Genomic DNA, 12,806 nt, shown 5'->3' with positions numbered 1-12,806 from the left:
AAAAAAAAAAAAAAAAAAAAAAAAAAAAACCTACCTTAAACCTTTTATTATTTCTTCAACTTATAAATTCCTTTCCTCCAACTTTTTCTCATCACCCTCTCCCCCTCTTGGTCTTTGGATCTGGCACACCCGAGCCCCCCTCGACAACTCTTCTTTTTTTAGACGAATGCTTGTACTCGTATTCCAACAAGATCTGCCATTTTCTCACTCCTCCCGCAACAATGTCCCTATTGCCCCTCTGCTTAAACTCTATTACATCTACTTTGTGGTTGCCATTGGTCTCAAAGTGTATGGCATCGACTTCACCCCCCAAATCCCTTTGGACCTTTTCTCTACTTCTAACATTTTTTATTGGTGTTGCACTGATGCCACGTGCAACTATCTTGTAGTTGACAAACCATGGAATTTAATATATATATTTTTGGCATCTGACGAATATGGATATCTGGCAATAAATTGATTTTCCAATAAAGAGTTGTCCCAATTTCGAATGTTATTCACATAGTTAAGCATAATGCAATGGAATACTATTTTTTCCCTCTTGGTCTTGGATTTGGTACGCTTAAATTAATCCCCCTTCGACAACTCTTCTTTCTTTGGAAGAGTACTTAGAGCATTCATAGCAGATGTTACAAAAAAAAAATGTCATTTTACTACACTAAAGACATACTTTATTATTTTACCACATCATTTTACAATATCTCATTTATCAAATGTTCTATCATTTAATTCTATACATTAAAATAATATTTACTATAAATTAAAATAATATATTATCTCCTTCCCATTATCATCAACGGCACAACCACCAGCCACCAATATCCACTACCGCAACAACACCTCTACTGCAAACCAACCATCACAATTACTTACCAATATGGCAATATCAGATCAACCCAAATTGCATAAAAAAATTAAAAATAAAATATAAAAAAACCCCACAGATTGAACATATTGTAGAAAAAAAAAAACCCACACAAAAAAAAAAAAAAAAAAAAAACCAAAATTTCAAGCTCACACTGCCAAGCACCACCTTCAACCACCAAATCCACCAACCACTAGCCGCTATTAAAACCCACCACTGAAGACTAAACCCATAACCCTCAGTGGCAAACTCCACTGGCAACGCCCATTTCGCTGCGGTATATGAAACCAACCCATCACTATCAAAAACCCGACAACAACTCAACTCGGAACCCGTAACCCCAACCAAATTGACCCTCCCATCCTACCTAATGGTCACACACTCAGCCCCACCATCCTTCACATTGACACAAGACACAGGCCCAACGTGCAACTCCTTCGCTGGCACCAAGCACTCGGACTCGAGTGAGGCGTCAACGGCAATGTATTTGGTTTGTGGGAATATGTGGATTTGAGGTGGATCTCGGAGAATGGGAAAAGAATAAAGCAAAAGGGAAGAAGGAAGAAGAAATGGTATGGGAGAGTGGAGATGGAGGCAATGAATTTGTGGCTGAAGGAGAAGATGAAAGTGATATTTTAATTGGGATGAGAGATAAAGATGAATAAAAAAATAATAAACCATATGCCATTGTTTGTCCGTATCGTCCCAAAATTATGAAGGTACTGTAGCATGTTGCAAAAGTTTGACTTTGGTGTGCCAAATGTGCCAAATATTTGGCATTTGGGACATTTGGCACATCTTCTATGAATGCTCTTATACTTATATTCCAACAAGAGTCATCATTTTCTCAATCATCCCATCTTCTTCAACAATGTTTTTGTTGCCCCTTTTCTGAAACTCCATTACATTTACATTGTGATTGTCATTGGTCCCAACGTGTGTGACATCAACTTCAACCCCCAAATCCTTGGGAATATTTCTCCACTTCTAACAACTTTGATTGGTGCTCCACTAACGTTACGTGCAATCTTAACCAACCATAGCCTTTACTATTTATTTTGCATATGAAGAATATGGATATTTGGCAATAAATAGATTTTCCTTAGGATACATTCGGTACACTAAATGGAGATTACGACACGAATTGTAATCTTTATTACTAGTAATAAAATGTGTTGTAATGTAATAACTAAATATGTTCATTAGTTTAGTTGTGAGTTATAACATTAGAATGAAATTTAACATTTATTTTAGGAAATATCTTACTTATACAATTATATCTCCTTAAAAAAATTTATTTTTAAATTTAAGAGAGATATGTGTTATTTTTTATGATTTTTTATTTTTATAATTTTTCGATGTATATGGTAAGTTTGTTTATTTGGAAATATATTAAGTTTTGAAATTATTGCACTTACTAAAGAATAGCTAATACAACCTTTTAAAGGGGAATAATTATTCCTCATTTTGAAGAATAGTTATTCATAAGGAATGACTATTCCTTGTAATAAAAACATAACCAAACTAAAGAATAACTAAACTATAGGAATAACTATTACATTACAGCGCCTGTTACAATTTACCAAACATGTCCTTAAAAGAAGTTGTCCAAATTTCAAATTTTCACACAGTCGAGCATCATGCAATGGAATACTATTATTATGTTTTTAACACTACTGAATCAAAAAATAAAACTCTAAAATGGATCTATTGGTCCCCGCCTTAAAAAAGTTTTTATAAAACTATCAACTACCTATGATAACTCAAGAAGTAATCTAGGACCCTCCAAACCTGGGGGTCTTATTCGAGATCATTTTATGGCAACTGAATCTTGGGATTTTTCTCGTAATATTGGATTTACAACAAGCCTTGCATCTAAATTACGTGCCTCTAGAAATGGTTTACCTTTGGCATGACAACTCATAATTTCATTTTGGAAATTGAATCTCTATAAGTTTTTACTTTCCTAACAACTAGTTATATATATATATATATATATATATATACATATATATGAGATGGGTTCAAGTTACACATGGTATAACTCTAAAGAGTTACACATTTTTTAAACTATTGGATTTAAGTAGATCCAACGATCAAAAAAATACCCTCATTAATGCTAATATTCTGATTAGGATCTCATTGATTATCCCTCATTTATTATGTTTTATATCTATCTCTAAACCCAAAAAAGGTGTTATATTTGACTCTCTCTCTACGTTTCTCTCTCTATCTCTTTCTCCTTCACTGTTGTTCCACCTCCATGGATAGATTGCCGGCAAAAGAAGGAAAAAAAAAAAAAAAACAGCAGAACACTGAAATTGAAAGGAACACTCACTTGTTTTTATCAATATCTCAAGCCGTGACAATTGAGAACATGCGTGTTACTATATGTAAATTGGAGAATTCTATGGTACACGGTACAGACTTTTCTAATTTTAACTCAAAAACTGAAGGATGCCTTAAATCTGTTATAACAAGTAGCTTAACGCTCCAATGTATTCTGCTAACATCTTTTTTCTTTTTTTTCTTTTTGGGTTAAAGTACACTGGTTATGGCATTATTATTTCAGTTTCTTTTTCTGGGAGGGGAATGGATAAAAGGGTTTTATTGATTTCAGTCCAAATCAAGTGAATTTCTTATTTAGATTCAAATTCTTATTATGAGTTAGCCATTTAGGATTTATGTAGTGCTTCTCTGTGAATGTTAGTATTTATATTTGGTGGATTTTTAAATCAGTTGGAATTATTTTTGCAAATTCTTGTATCCTATTACTCGGGAGCGATGGCTGGTTCGATGTAATATTGAGCTACATCTGTGTTTTTGTTTTGGTTCTTTGACAATCTTGGGTGGGATTTGAATTTTTTAGTTTATTGATTGATGATAGTTTGGGAGACATACATTGTTCGCGCACAATCAATATCGACTTTAGAGTTTGGTGTCTTCTTGGGAGGGAAGAAACTCTCTTCCACCACCAACACCTCCTCCGTTGTCGGTTGTGCAAACTCTTGATTAATGCAAGTTCTTGCTTTCTGTTTGCATTTACTTGTTTTCCTTCTCTATCTCTTTCTCTTTGTTTTCATTTTTGTTTTCCTTCTTACAAACCTCTAATGTCAGTGTTCCGCAGTTATTTATTTATTTTTTTTCCTTCTTCTGCTGGCAATCTATCCATGGACGTGAAACAACAGTAGAGGAGAAAGAGATAGAGAGAGAAACATAGAGAGAGAGTCAAATATAACATTTTTCTTGGATTTAGAGATAGAGATAAAATATAATAAATGAGGAATAATTAATGAGATCCTAATCAGAATATTAGCATTAATGAGGGTCTTTTTTTGACTGTTGGATCTACTTAAATCCAATAGAATTACACTATGTGTAACTTGAACCCATCTCTCTCTCTCTCTCTCTCTATATATATATATATATATATATAGTTGGGTTCAAGTTACATTTGGTATAACTCTAAGCAATGTTACATCACTTAATAACATATTATTGAATTCATATTTTGAAAATCCAATCATTAAATTACATATTCTATATATTCTTAACAAGCATACCAATTTTCATGTCAATCAGATATAATTTACCATTCGATCCATAAACTCATCTTTTATGCATTATTTCAAATTACAAAAACTTGAATTTAAATAATTGATTGATAACATGGCTATTGATATTTGATCACCTTGAAATTTTGTAAGAATAGAGAATATACAAAGATAATATAATCTAACGGTGGATTTGTCAAAATTTGCATCCAAATAAAAAATATTGAGTGATATAACATTATTTAAAGTTACACTATGTGTAACTTGAACTCAACCTATATATATATTGGAGAAAAAGCTAGTTATTATATCTTATTTTCTCTTAATGCTTTAATTTCTAATTGATGGAAAATCGTCACTAGAGCTTGGCATTTTTATCCATGTAGTGTGTAAAACGTGAAGCTAATAAGTGCACTATTTCAAGACTTACCATCTTTGTATTTATTTTTTATTTTTTTTGCTACTTAAGGAAGTCCAAATGTTACCTTCTCCTAGACTACTCTAATATGAACCAGGCGAAAACTCCATTTTGGGGTCACAGTTAATTTAGTTCCTACATTTTGATAACAGTCAATTTGGTCCATATTATTTTCAATTTACAGTCAATTTGATCTCTAAAATTGGAATATTTAGATGGGAGGGGATCTTACCCCTTTTATAATTTGTTTCCCAAAAAATAAAAACTTTATTTTAATATTTATTTTGATAGGAAAAAAAATTACACAATCAAAGTAAAAAAAAAAAAAAAGTTGCCAATAATTATATCAAATATTCAAATACAATAAAAAATTATCAAATTTTTTTTTTAAAAAATTATCCAAAAAATGTGTATCAAATTTTTACACAACTTAACCAAACAAAGCCAAAGCTGCCAAAGCCTTGACAGAGGTATAAGAGCATTTGCATTGGAAAATGCTAATGCTATATCTAAGGGAAATTTAGCATTTGTAACCTTAAAATCATCTACATCAGGAAATGGCAAAGGCAAGTATTGTAAAATTTTTGCAATACTTGCTACAGTGCAATTCTAAAGATAGAATTGCACTGTAGCGGTATTGTATAAAAAAAAAAAACAATATTTTATCTCTACTCTCTTTCCTCTATCTCTCATCTCTCTCATTTTGTCTGTGCCCTTCTCTCTCTCTCGTCTCTGCTCTTCGTCTTCTCTCTCATTTCAGCTCTCTCATCTCTCTCATTTTTTTGAATGGATTTGGTCCGATGGCTCCAGTGATGTTTTTTTTTTTAATGGATTTGCTCCGGTGGCTCCGGTGATGATGTTTTTTGAATGGGTTTGCTCTCTCATCTCTGCTCTCCATCTTGTCTCTCGTCTCTGCTCTCTCATCTCTCTCATTTTTTTGAATGGATTTGCTCCGATGGCTTTAGTGATGATTTTATTGGATGGGTTTGCTCTGGTGGCTCCGGTGATGATGTTTTTTTGAATAGGTTTGAATGGGTTTGCTCCGGTAATGATTTTATTTGAATGGGTTTGAATGGGTTTGCTCCGGTGATGATTTTTTTGAATGGGTTTGCTCCGGTTTTTGATCGGTGGCCTGGGTTTCAAATCGGCGGTGTGGATTGGTTGATCGGCGGCGTGGATCGGTGGCCTGGCCTGGGTTTTTGATCGGTGGTCCGGTTTTTGAATGGGTTTGTGTTTGTGTGTGTGGCTTGGCTTTGTTGCTGGGTTGTGTTTATGCGTGGCTTTGTTGCTGGGTTCTGTTTGTGTGTGGCTTTGTTGCTGGTTTGATGTTTGTGTTTGTGTGTGTGTGGGTGTGGTGATGGGTTTGGATATGTTGATCGTTGTATAATGGGTGTGTGTTGTGTGTTGAACCAGTGCTGGGAGAGAGGAACAAAAATGGCTGTTGAAAAGCCCAGGAAAATGAGCTGAACGGTTGGGAAGAAATAATAAAAAATGGGTTAAAAAATAATATTTTAATAAAAATAGAGTTTTGGGATGTGGAGGAATTGTAAAATGGTATGGTATATTGATAAAGTGGTGTTTTAGAATGGTAAAATAAAATAGCATTGAAATTTTCCAATGCTAATGCTCTAATAAAATTATTTGTGAGGAAAAGTGTTTATGCTCAGCACAAAAGGGCAAAGGGAGGAGCGGTGAGGATTCTCCTCCAAAGTGGAAGAGACAAACGTATTTGCAGATGGAGAATACGAGTGGGAACCACACCCCCTTCACCTTTCACTTTCACTTCCTCGTTGCCGGCTCTGATTCCACCACATGCCACTGACTAGGGCTTTTCAATTCCATTAGTCAGCCCATTGTTTTTGTTTTTATAATCTTTCAGTATCAATAGGGAGGATATACCTACCCAACTAACCTTATCACTTAGGTGCGCGTAGGGTGATTACTCATTGAGTACTTTTTTTTTTAATATAAATTCTATAGAATTTAAACTTATAAAGCACTGGGTTAAGATTTTTTTTTTTTATTTTTTTTTACAGTTATATTAACAGTATTTTAAAGATAATTATTAATAAGTTATTTTTAAAAAATTTTTACATTATTTTTATGAAAAATATAAAAGGTCGTAAAAAAAATCAATACCTATTTTCTTTTCTCATAAAATTTATTTCAAAAAAATGTCATAAACCAATGTACATACCTTTTATTGTTTTTTTTTGGAAGGATGTACATAAGTTAGCTTTTCCATTTTTTTTTTTTTTTTTTTTTTTTTTTTTTTTTTTGGTTATAGGTAAGATTTAAACTTTTTTTATATGTAAATTTTAAATTATAAATATTTTATTTGACTAATAAAATTTATCAGTTGCATTCTATTTTTAAGTCATTGTTATTAGAGTAGGGAGCGGCTCACCTCAAGTTATAAACTCTCTTGATTCTTCTCATTTTAATATAGATGAAAGACATTTTTTTTTTAAGTAAATAGTAATACTTATTAGAACACACAAAAATAATAATAATATTTTAAACTAGGTTTATAATATATTATATAACCATAAGATGAAAGACACTTGGGAGACTAACAATCCAAAAGCAAAAAAAATAAAAGCCACGTCAATCTTTTTTAATTTTGTCTTTCTTTGTCTCATTCTCCCTCAATCACTCACAACCTTTAGCAAGCAAAGTTAGTAAACCCACCGTCACACACCCAACACCCTTGGCAGTGGAGGGCCATGAGCTATTAGAAATAATGCTAGAGACGCCATTTGAGAAGTGTGGCCAACGTATCAAAATTGCTACCGCAAATATCTAGAAGCTCAACAATTTTTTCTTTGATTTTCTATTCCTAATTTCCAACTTCTATATCTCTCCCTCTTGCCATTGATTTCATCACCAATGCGTGGTTAGTTTTCTCTCTTTTTATTTCTTGCACTTCATTTTTGTGATATATTTAATGGATGTAAGTGAATTTTGGGTGATTGATAAAATTTCTTTGATTTTCATGTTATGGGTTTTTCTAGGTTGTTCATGGGGTTTCTTTTTGAGAGAGAGTTATTGCTCTAATTGGCTTTTACATCTTATGGTTTTTTGGATGTGTCCAAAAAATTTTGATTCAATTTGGATGTTGCCTTCTTCTCTAGTCCAACAAGGTGCTGCGACTTAAATAATATTCTCAAGTGCAGGATTGTCGTGAAGTAATAACTCAATAAGTCCGAGGTCAAATCCACAGGAAAAGGGAATTGATTAGCAAATCACAAGAGAATAAAACTAAAATAATAAATTTTAATTGAGGAGATTTTGATGGTTTAGTAAAGGTAATTTAAATTGAGAGGAATAACAATATATTAAGGTGCTAAGGTTTTGGGATCCACACACAACACACCTATTGGTAGTCTTAACAATATTTATTTTATAATTTGACTAAAATTCATACGAAAGATGATTTAGTCAGATGATTTAACAATAAGAACTCAAGAATTAATTGTCTAAGATAGTTTCATGAAATTGATTGATTTTAGGCAAAACAAAATTAGTGAATTAATTCGCAGGGAATACTAAGCATTTAACGTTTCCGGAGTCTACAATAAATCAAAGAATTATATAGAATTAAACACTTTTCTAGATGAGTAAATCAATCAAAAATATAAGAACAAAAACATTAAAACCATAAAATAATTGTTAAGAACATACCAATAAATGGTTGGATTTCACTCCTTACCTTAGCAAGGCTTCTAGCAAGCTATTACACAAAATAAAACTCTAAAAACTGTAAAAAAAAAAAAAAAAAAAAAAAAAACCTAAATTAGGTTCTACGGCAGCTCCCTTCTAATTTTTGTCCTAAAGAGCATTTAAATAGGTCAAGCAATCCTATTACAAATTGAATTTCCGTTTGAAGAAAATCTCAAGTTTTCAAGCTTCACTTAACTAATGTTTTTGACCCATTTAAAGTCAGATTTTGGACTTTTGGTAAACTACAAAGTTGTAATCCTTTAAGTTAAATTTCTAGTCCAACTTGAATCATCTTAATTGGACATCTGAACAGAAAGTTATTCCCAAAATACTAAGTGGTGCACAAGCTAGAATCCTAATCCAAATTGGACTTGGATTTGGTGCAAATTTCCTTTGATTCATTACTTCAATTGGACTCAAATTTAATTGGGTTGGCCTACTTTCACTTTCATTATGGCCCTTGTAAAAGTAAAGTCCATTAGTCTTCTTCTTTGCACAAATATGCTCATTTAATTTCATTCTCCTACAAAAGATAGATTTACGCATTAAAATTCATTTAAGCATAAAATTAATTATTTATCATTATTCTAAAACCAAATATAAAATGCATGAATTAACTCAAAATAAGTATGATAATGCTTTCTAATAATGATATAAATACGCAAAATTAAGCTATTATCATAAGACCTGTCTTGGTTGTGAAAATATCGAAGAGAGAGAGAGAGTGGAGCAAATAAAGAGAAAGAAAGAAAAACAATTAGAACAAAAATTGAGAGACTAACGTAGTAATTTTGATACACTGGCCACGCTTCTCAGATGGACAACTCCTTGCCTTCCACTGCCAAGAGTGTTAGGTGTGTGACAATGGATTTGCTAACTTTGCTTGCTGAAGGTTGTGAGTAATTAAGAGAGAACGAGAGAAAGAAATGCAAAATTAAGAGAGACTTACGTGGCTATTTTTGGCCTTTGGACTGTTAGGGTGTGTTTGTTTGGAGGTAAAATAGGATGAATGGAAAACTTTGTAGAGAAAATGGGAAAAAAAACTTTTTGGAGTGTGTTTAGTTAGGTGGGGAGGAAGGAAAATAAATGGTGAGGCCAATGGTGTTTTCTTTCCGGACCCACCAAAAAGTTTTCTCCTCAAATTAGAAAGAAAATTAAAAGTTGAAAGGAGAAAATGAGATTACTTAATGGACAAAAATGACCATGTGCAGCCAATTCCTTTTTTTTTTTTTTTGGTGTGCTGGGACGTTGCCTCCCTTTTTTTCTTTTCTATCCTTCTACTTTTCTATCATTTCACCATTTTCTATCCACCCACTTTTCTATCCCTCTAACCAAACGAACCATTAGTTTACCAAATGTCTTTCATTTCTATTAACTATATAAAAAGAGGTAAGAGGCTCATGAATAGTGTTTTTGGTTTGTTCAATTGTTTCTTAAAAAAAAAAAGTTTGGTCAATTTAGTGAACTGCCATGTTTTTTTCAAGTATGCTAAGCTTGTTTTTGTTTTGTTTTGTTTTTTTTGTTTTTTTTTTAATTTTATGTTTACATTATACTTGTAATATAAACTTACATTAACACAAAAGTAATAAATGTTGTCCAAATTTGTAAAAAATAGTAAATATTGTACACATTTAACAAATGTGTACAACATTTACCAATTTTTTTTATACAATATAAATTAACATTATAAGTAAAATGTAAACATAGAGATATTATAAAAATATTGTGAACCATGTGTTAATTTCTTATGGGTCAAAATAAAATAATAAATATCAGATGGGGATTTAGCACATTTAAGAATAAAGGTATTGTATTATAAAAATGTCGTGACATTTTATTCTTATCACAATATTTTTGCAACAAATGAAATGAAAGTTGCTTAAAGCATTCACATCTGGATTGTTATATACCAAATGTAGATATATTTTACCATCAAAACACAAAAACGGCCCAACACACGGCATGCCAATTGTAAAAAAATATACAATCTAGCTACAATAGTATTCTACATTTAGAATCTACTGTAGCAACTTGCAAAATCAAAATAATAATTTTTCATTCCTTTTTCCTAAAATATCTTATTCTTTCTCTTCAGCCTCTCATCTCCTCTCTCTCCCTACTCTCTTCTTTTCTCTTTCCACTTCTCTGAATCCTGCTCTCTCTCCTCCCTCTCTGTCTAATCGCACTCTCTAGTGAAGGTTGGGTTCCGATGGGGCAATCCCTGCATGTCTTATAGGTTAATTTTTTATTTTATTTAATTGAGTTTTTTTAGTACCATAAAATTTGGAACTCCAATAATAAATATTTTTTAAATCTAACCATTCTGCAGGTTTTCAGACACAATTTGCGCAGCATGACGAGGCTTCCAACAATAATGTACCTGACCACTGCTTGTCATCTCCCTATTGATTCCAATTGATGAATACAATAATTATAGGCTACAATCATAAATTCCAAAGAGAGAAATTTGCATCCACCTAGCAATAATGACATAGTGTGATTTTCATTTTGTGTAATTAGTAAAATTTTTAATTGTTAAATAAGAGGTTATGGATTCAATTTTTACCTACATAAAAAGCTGACTAGTTTATTAATATGATAATAAAGAGCAAAAATCACATAAACAAATACTATAGGTTAGATCGATGTTTTATTTACTTCATGTCTAGTGTATTAAAATGAGAGGAAATGGGAGAGTTTATAACCGGAGGTGAGCCGCTCCCATTAGAGTATGGACATCATGTCTATGTACGGGTGCCCAAATGACTTGATCAGTGGGCCTGGAAATAGGGACCAGCGTGGACCAGTGTTCTAGAATACTGCTAATTGATGTGTTGTGAAGTGATGGACAAAATTGTTTATCATCAAAACCAATGAAAAAGCAGACGTCTCTGGCTCTGGATATTTAGGTCCTCCATTTGACTATCTTTTCCTGCTATCATTTCATGGATGATCAAAGGTACATTTACTACCAATGATAAAAAGAATAATTCTCAAACCCAATGAATCCACGATTATCTTTGTGTGTGTACGTCTCTCTCTCTCTCTCTCTAAAAGGTGGATCGAAAAAGTTAGTTATAATTTAAAAAAATGTTAAAAATATCTTTAATTTAGTCAAATAATTTTTAAAAAATAAAAAATGGTTAAAATTATAATTTAACAAAATTAAAAAAAAAACCTATTACATAAACTTCTTTTTTCTAAAAATTAAAACATTTTCTATTTGAATATATCTCACACACGTTTAATACATTTTTCTTTTAGAACTAGCACACATTGAACCTAACAGTTTATTCATTTGCAAATTATAAATTTTAATTTTTTAACCTCATTAATGATAGATAAATTCAAATTGAAAAATTATATTAAAATCAAAATAATAAAAAAATAGTTTCATTACATGTACAGAACGCATATGATGAGATTAGTTTTTATAATTATTTTAGGTTGTTGATTGTAAATGATGAAAAAAAAAAAAAGAGGGATTAATCCATATAAAAGTTACAAAAAGTCGATTACGATTAGTTGTGAAACTGAGTCAAGAATTTGTTGTAGCTCTAGAATTGCTCAGTAAAAATGATGCATAATTTTTTTTTACCTGGTTTTCTTTTTTGTTCGTACAACAAGAAATACATAAACAACAAAAGCCTAAGGGGACCAGCCCATTTCAGCCACGGAAGAAAACACCCTAGTAGGAACAACAGATGGGGTGGGCCTAGCTGCTAAATGATGGGCCAACTAGTAGGCCTCTTGAGGAACAAAAATAGCTGACCATAATAGTTGGAAATTACCTAGCATTAGATACAAGTACCTCTTTTTCAATGTTTTATTACGTACGCTGAGTTCAGTTGTAGCTGGAGGAGGAGAAAAAAGAAAAAGAAATGGACAAGGGAAAATATAAGGTAAAGAAAAGGGGGAAATTTTTTCCCTTGTATGTTTGGACGAAGGGAGATAAGGAGATAAAAAAAGAGAAGAATGTATTTTATCTTTACTTTATTTGGTTTGCAAAGGAATTTTTTTTTTTTTACTCTTATGGCCCAATGAAATAAAGAGAGTGTAAAAAGCTCATGGGCAAAAACATATTTTTGTAGGCCATTGAGACTCAAACATGCTTAGGGATGTAAATGAACTATGACGATCATAAACTGTTTGGGCTTGGTTCAATAAAAAGTTAATTCATGTTTGTATATTTATAAATGAGTCTAGTTTGAGTTTTAGTTTTAACAGTTTTTTTCATTTCTTATAA

The sequence above is a fragment of the Quercus robur genome, chromosome 10 (assembly GCF_932294415.1).
Source record: "Quercus robur chromosome 10, dhQueRobu3.1, whole genome shotgun sequence".
Taxonomy (NCBI): Eukaryota; Viridiplantae; Streptophyta; class Magnoliopsida; order Fagales; family Fagaceae; genus Quercus; species Quercus robur.
The sequence above is the reverse complement of the archived record's forward strand: the minus strand, read 5'-3'. Positions refer to the sequence as shown.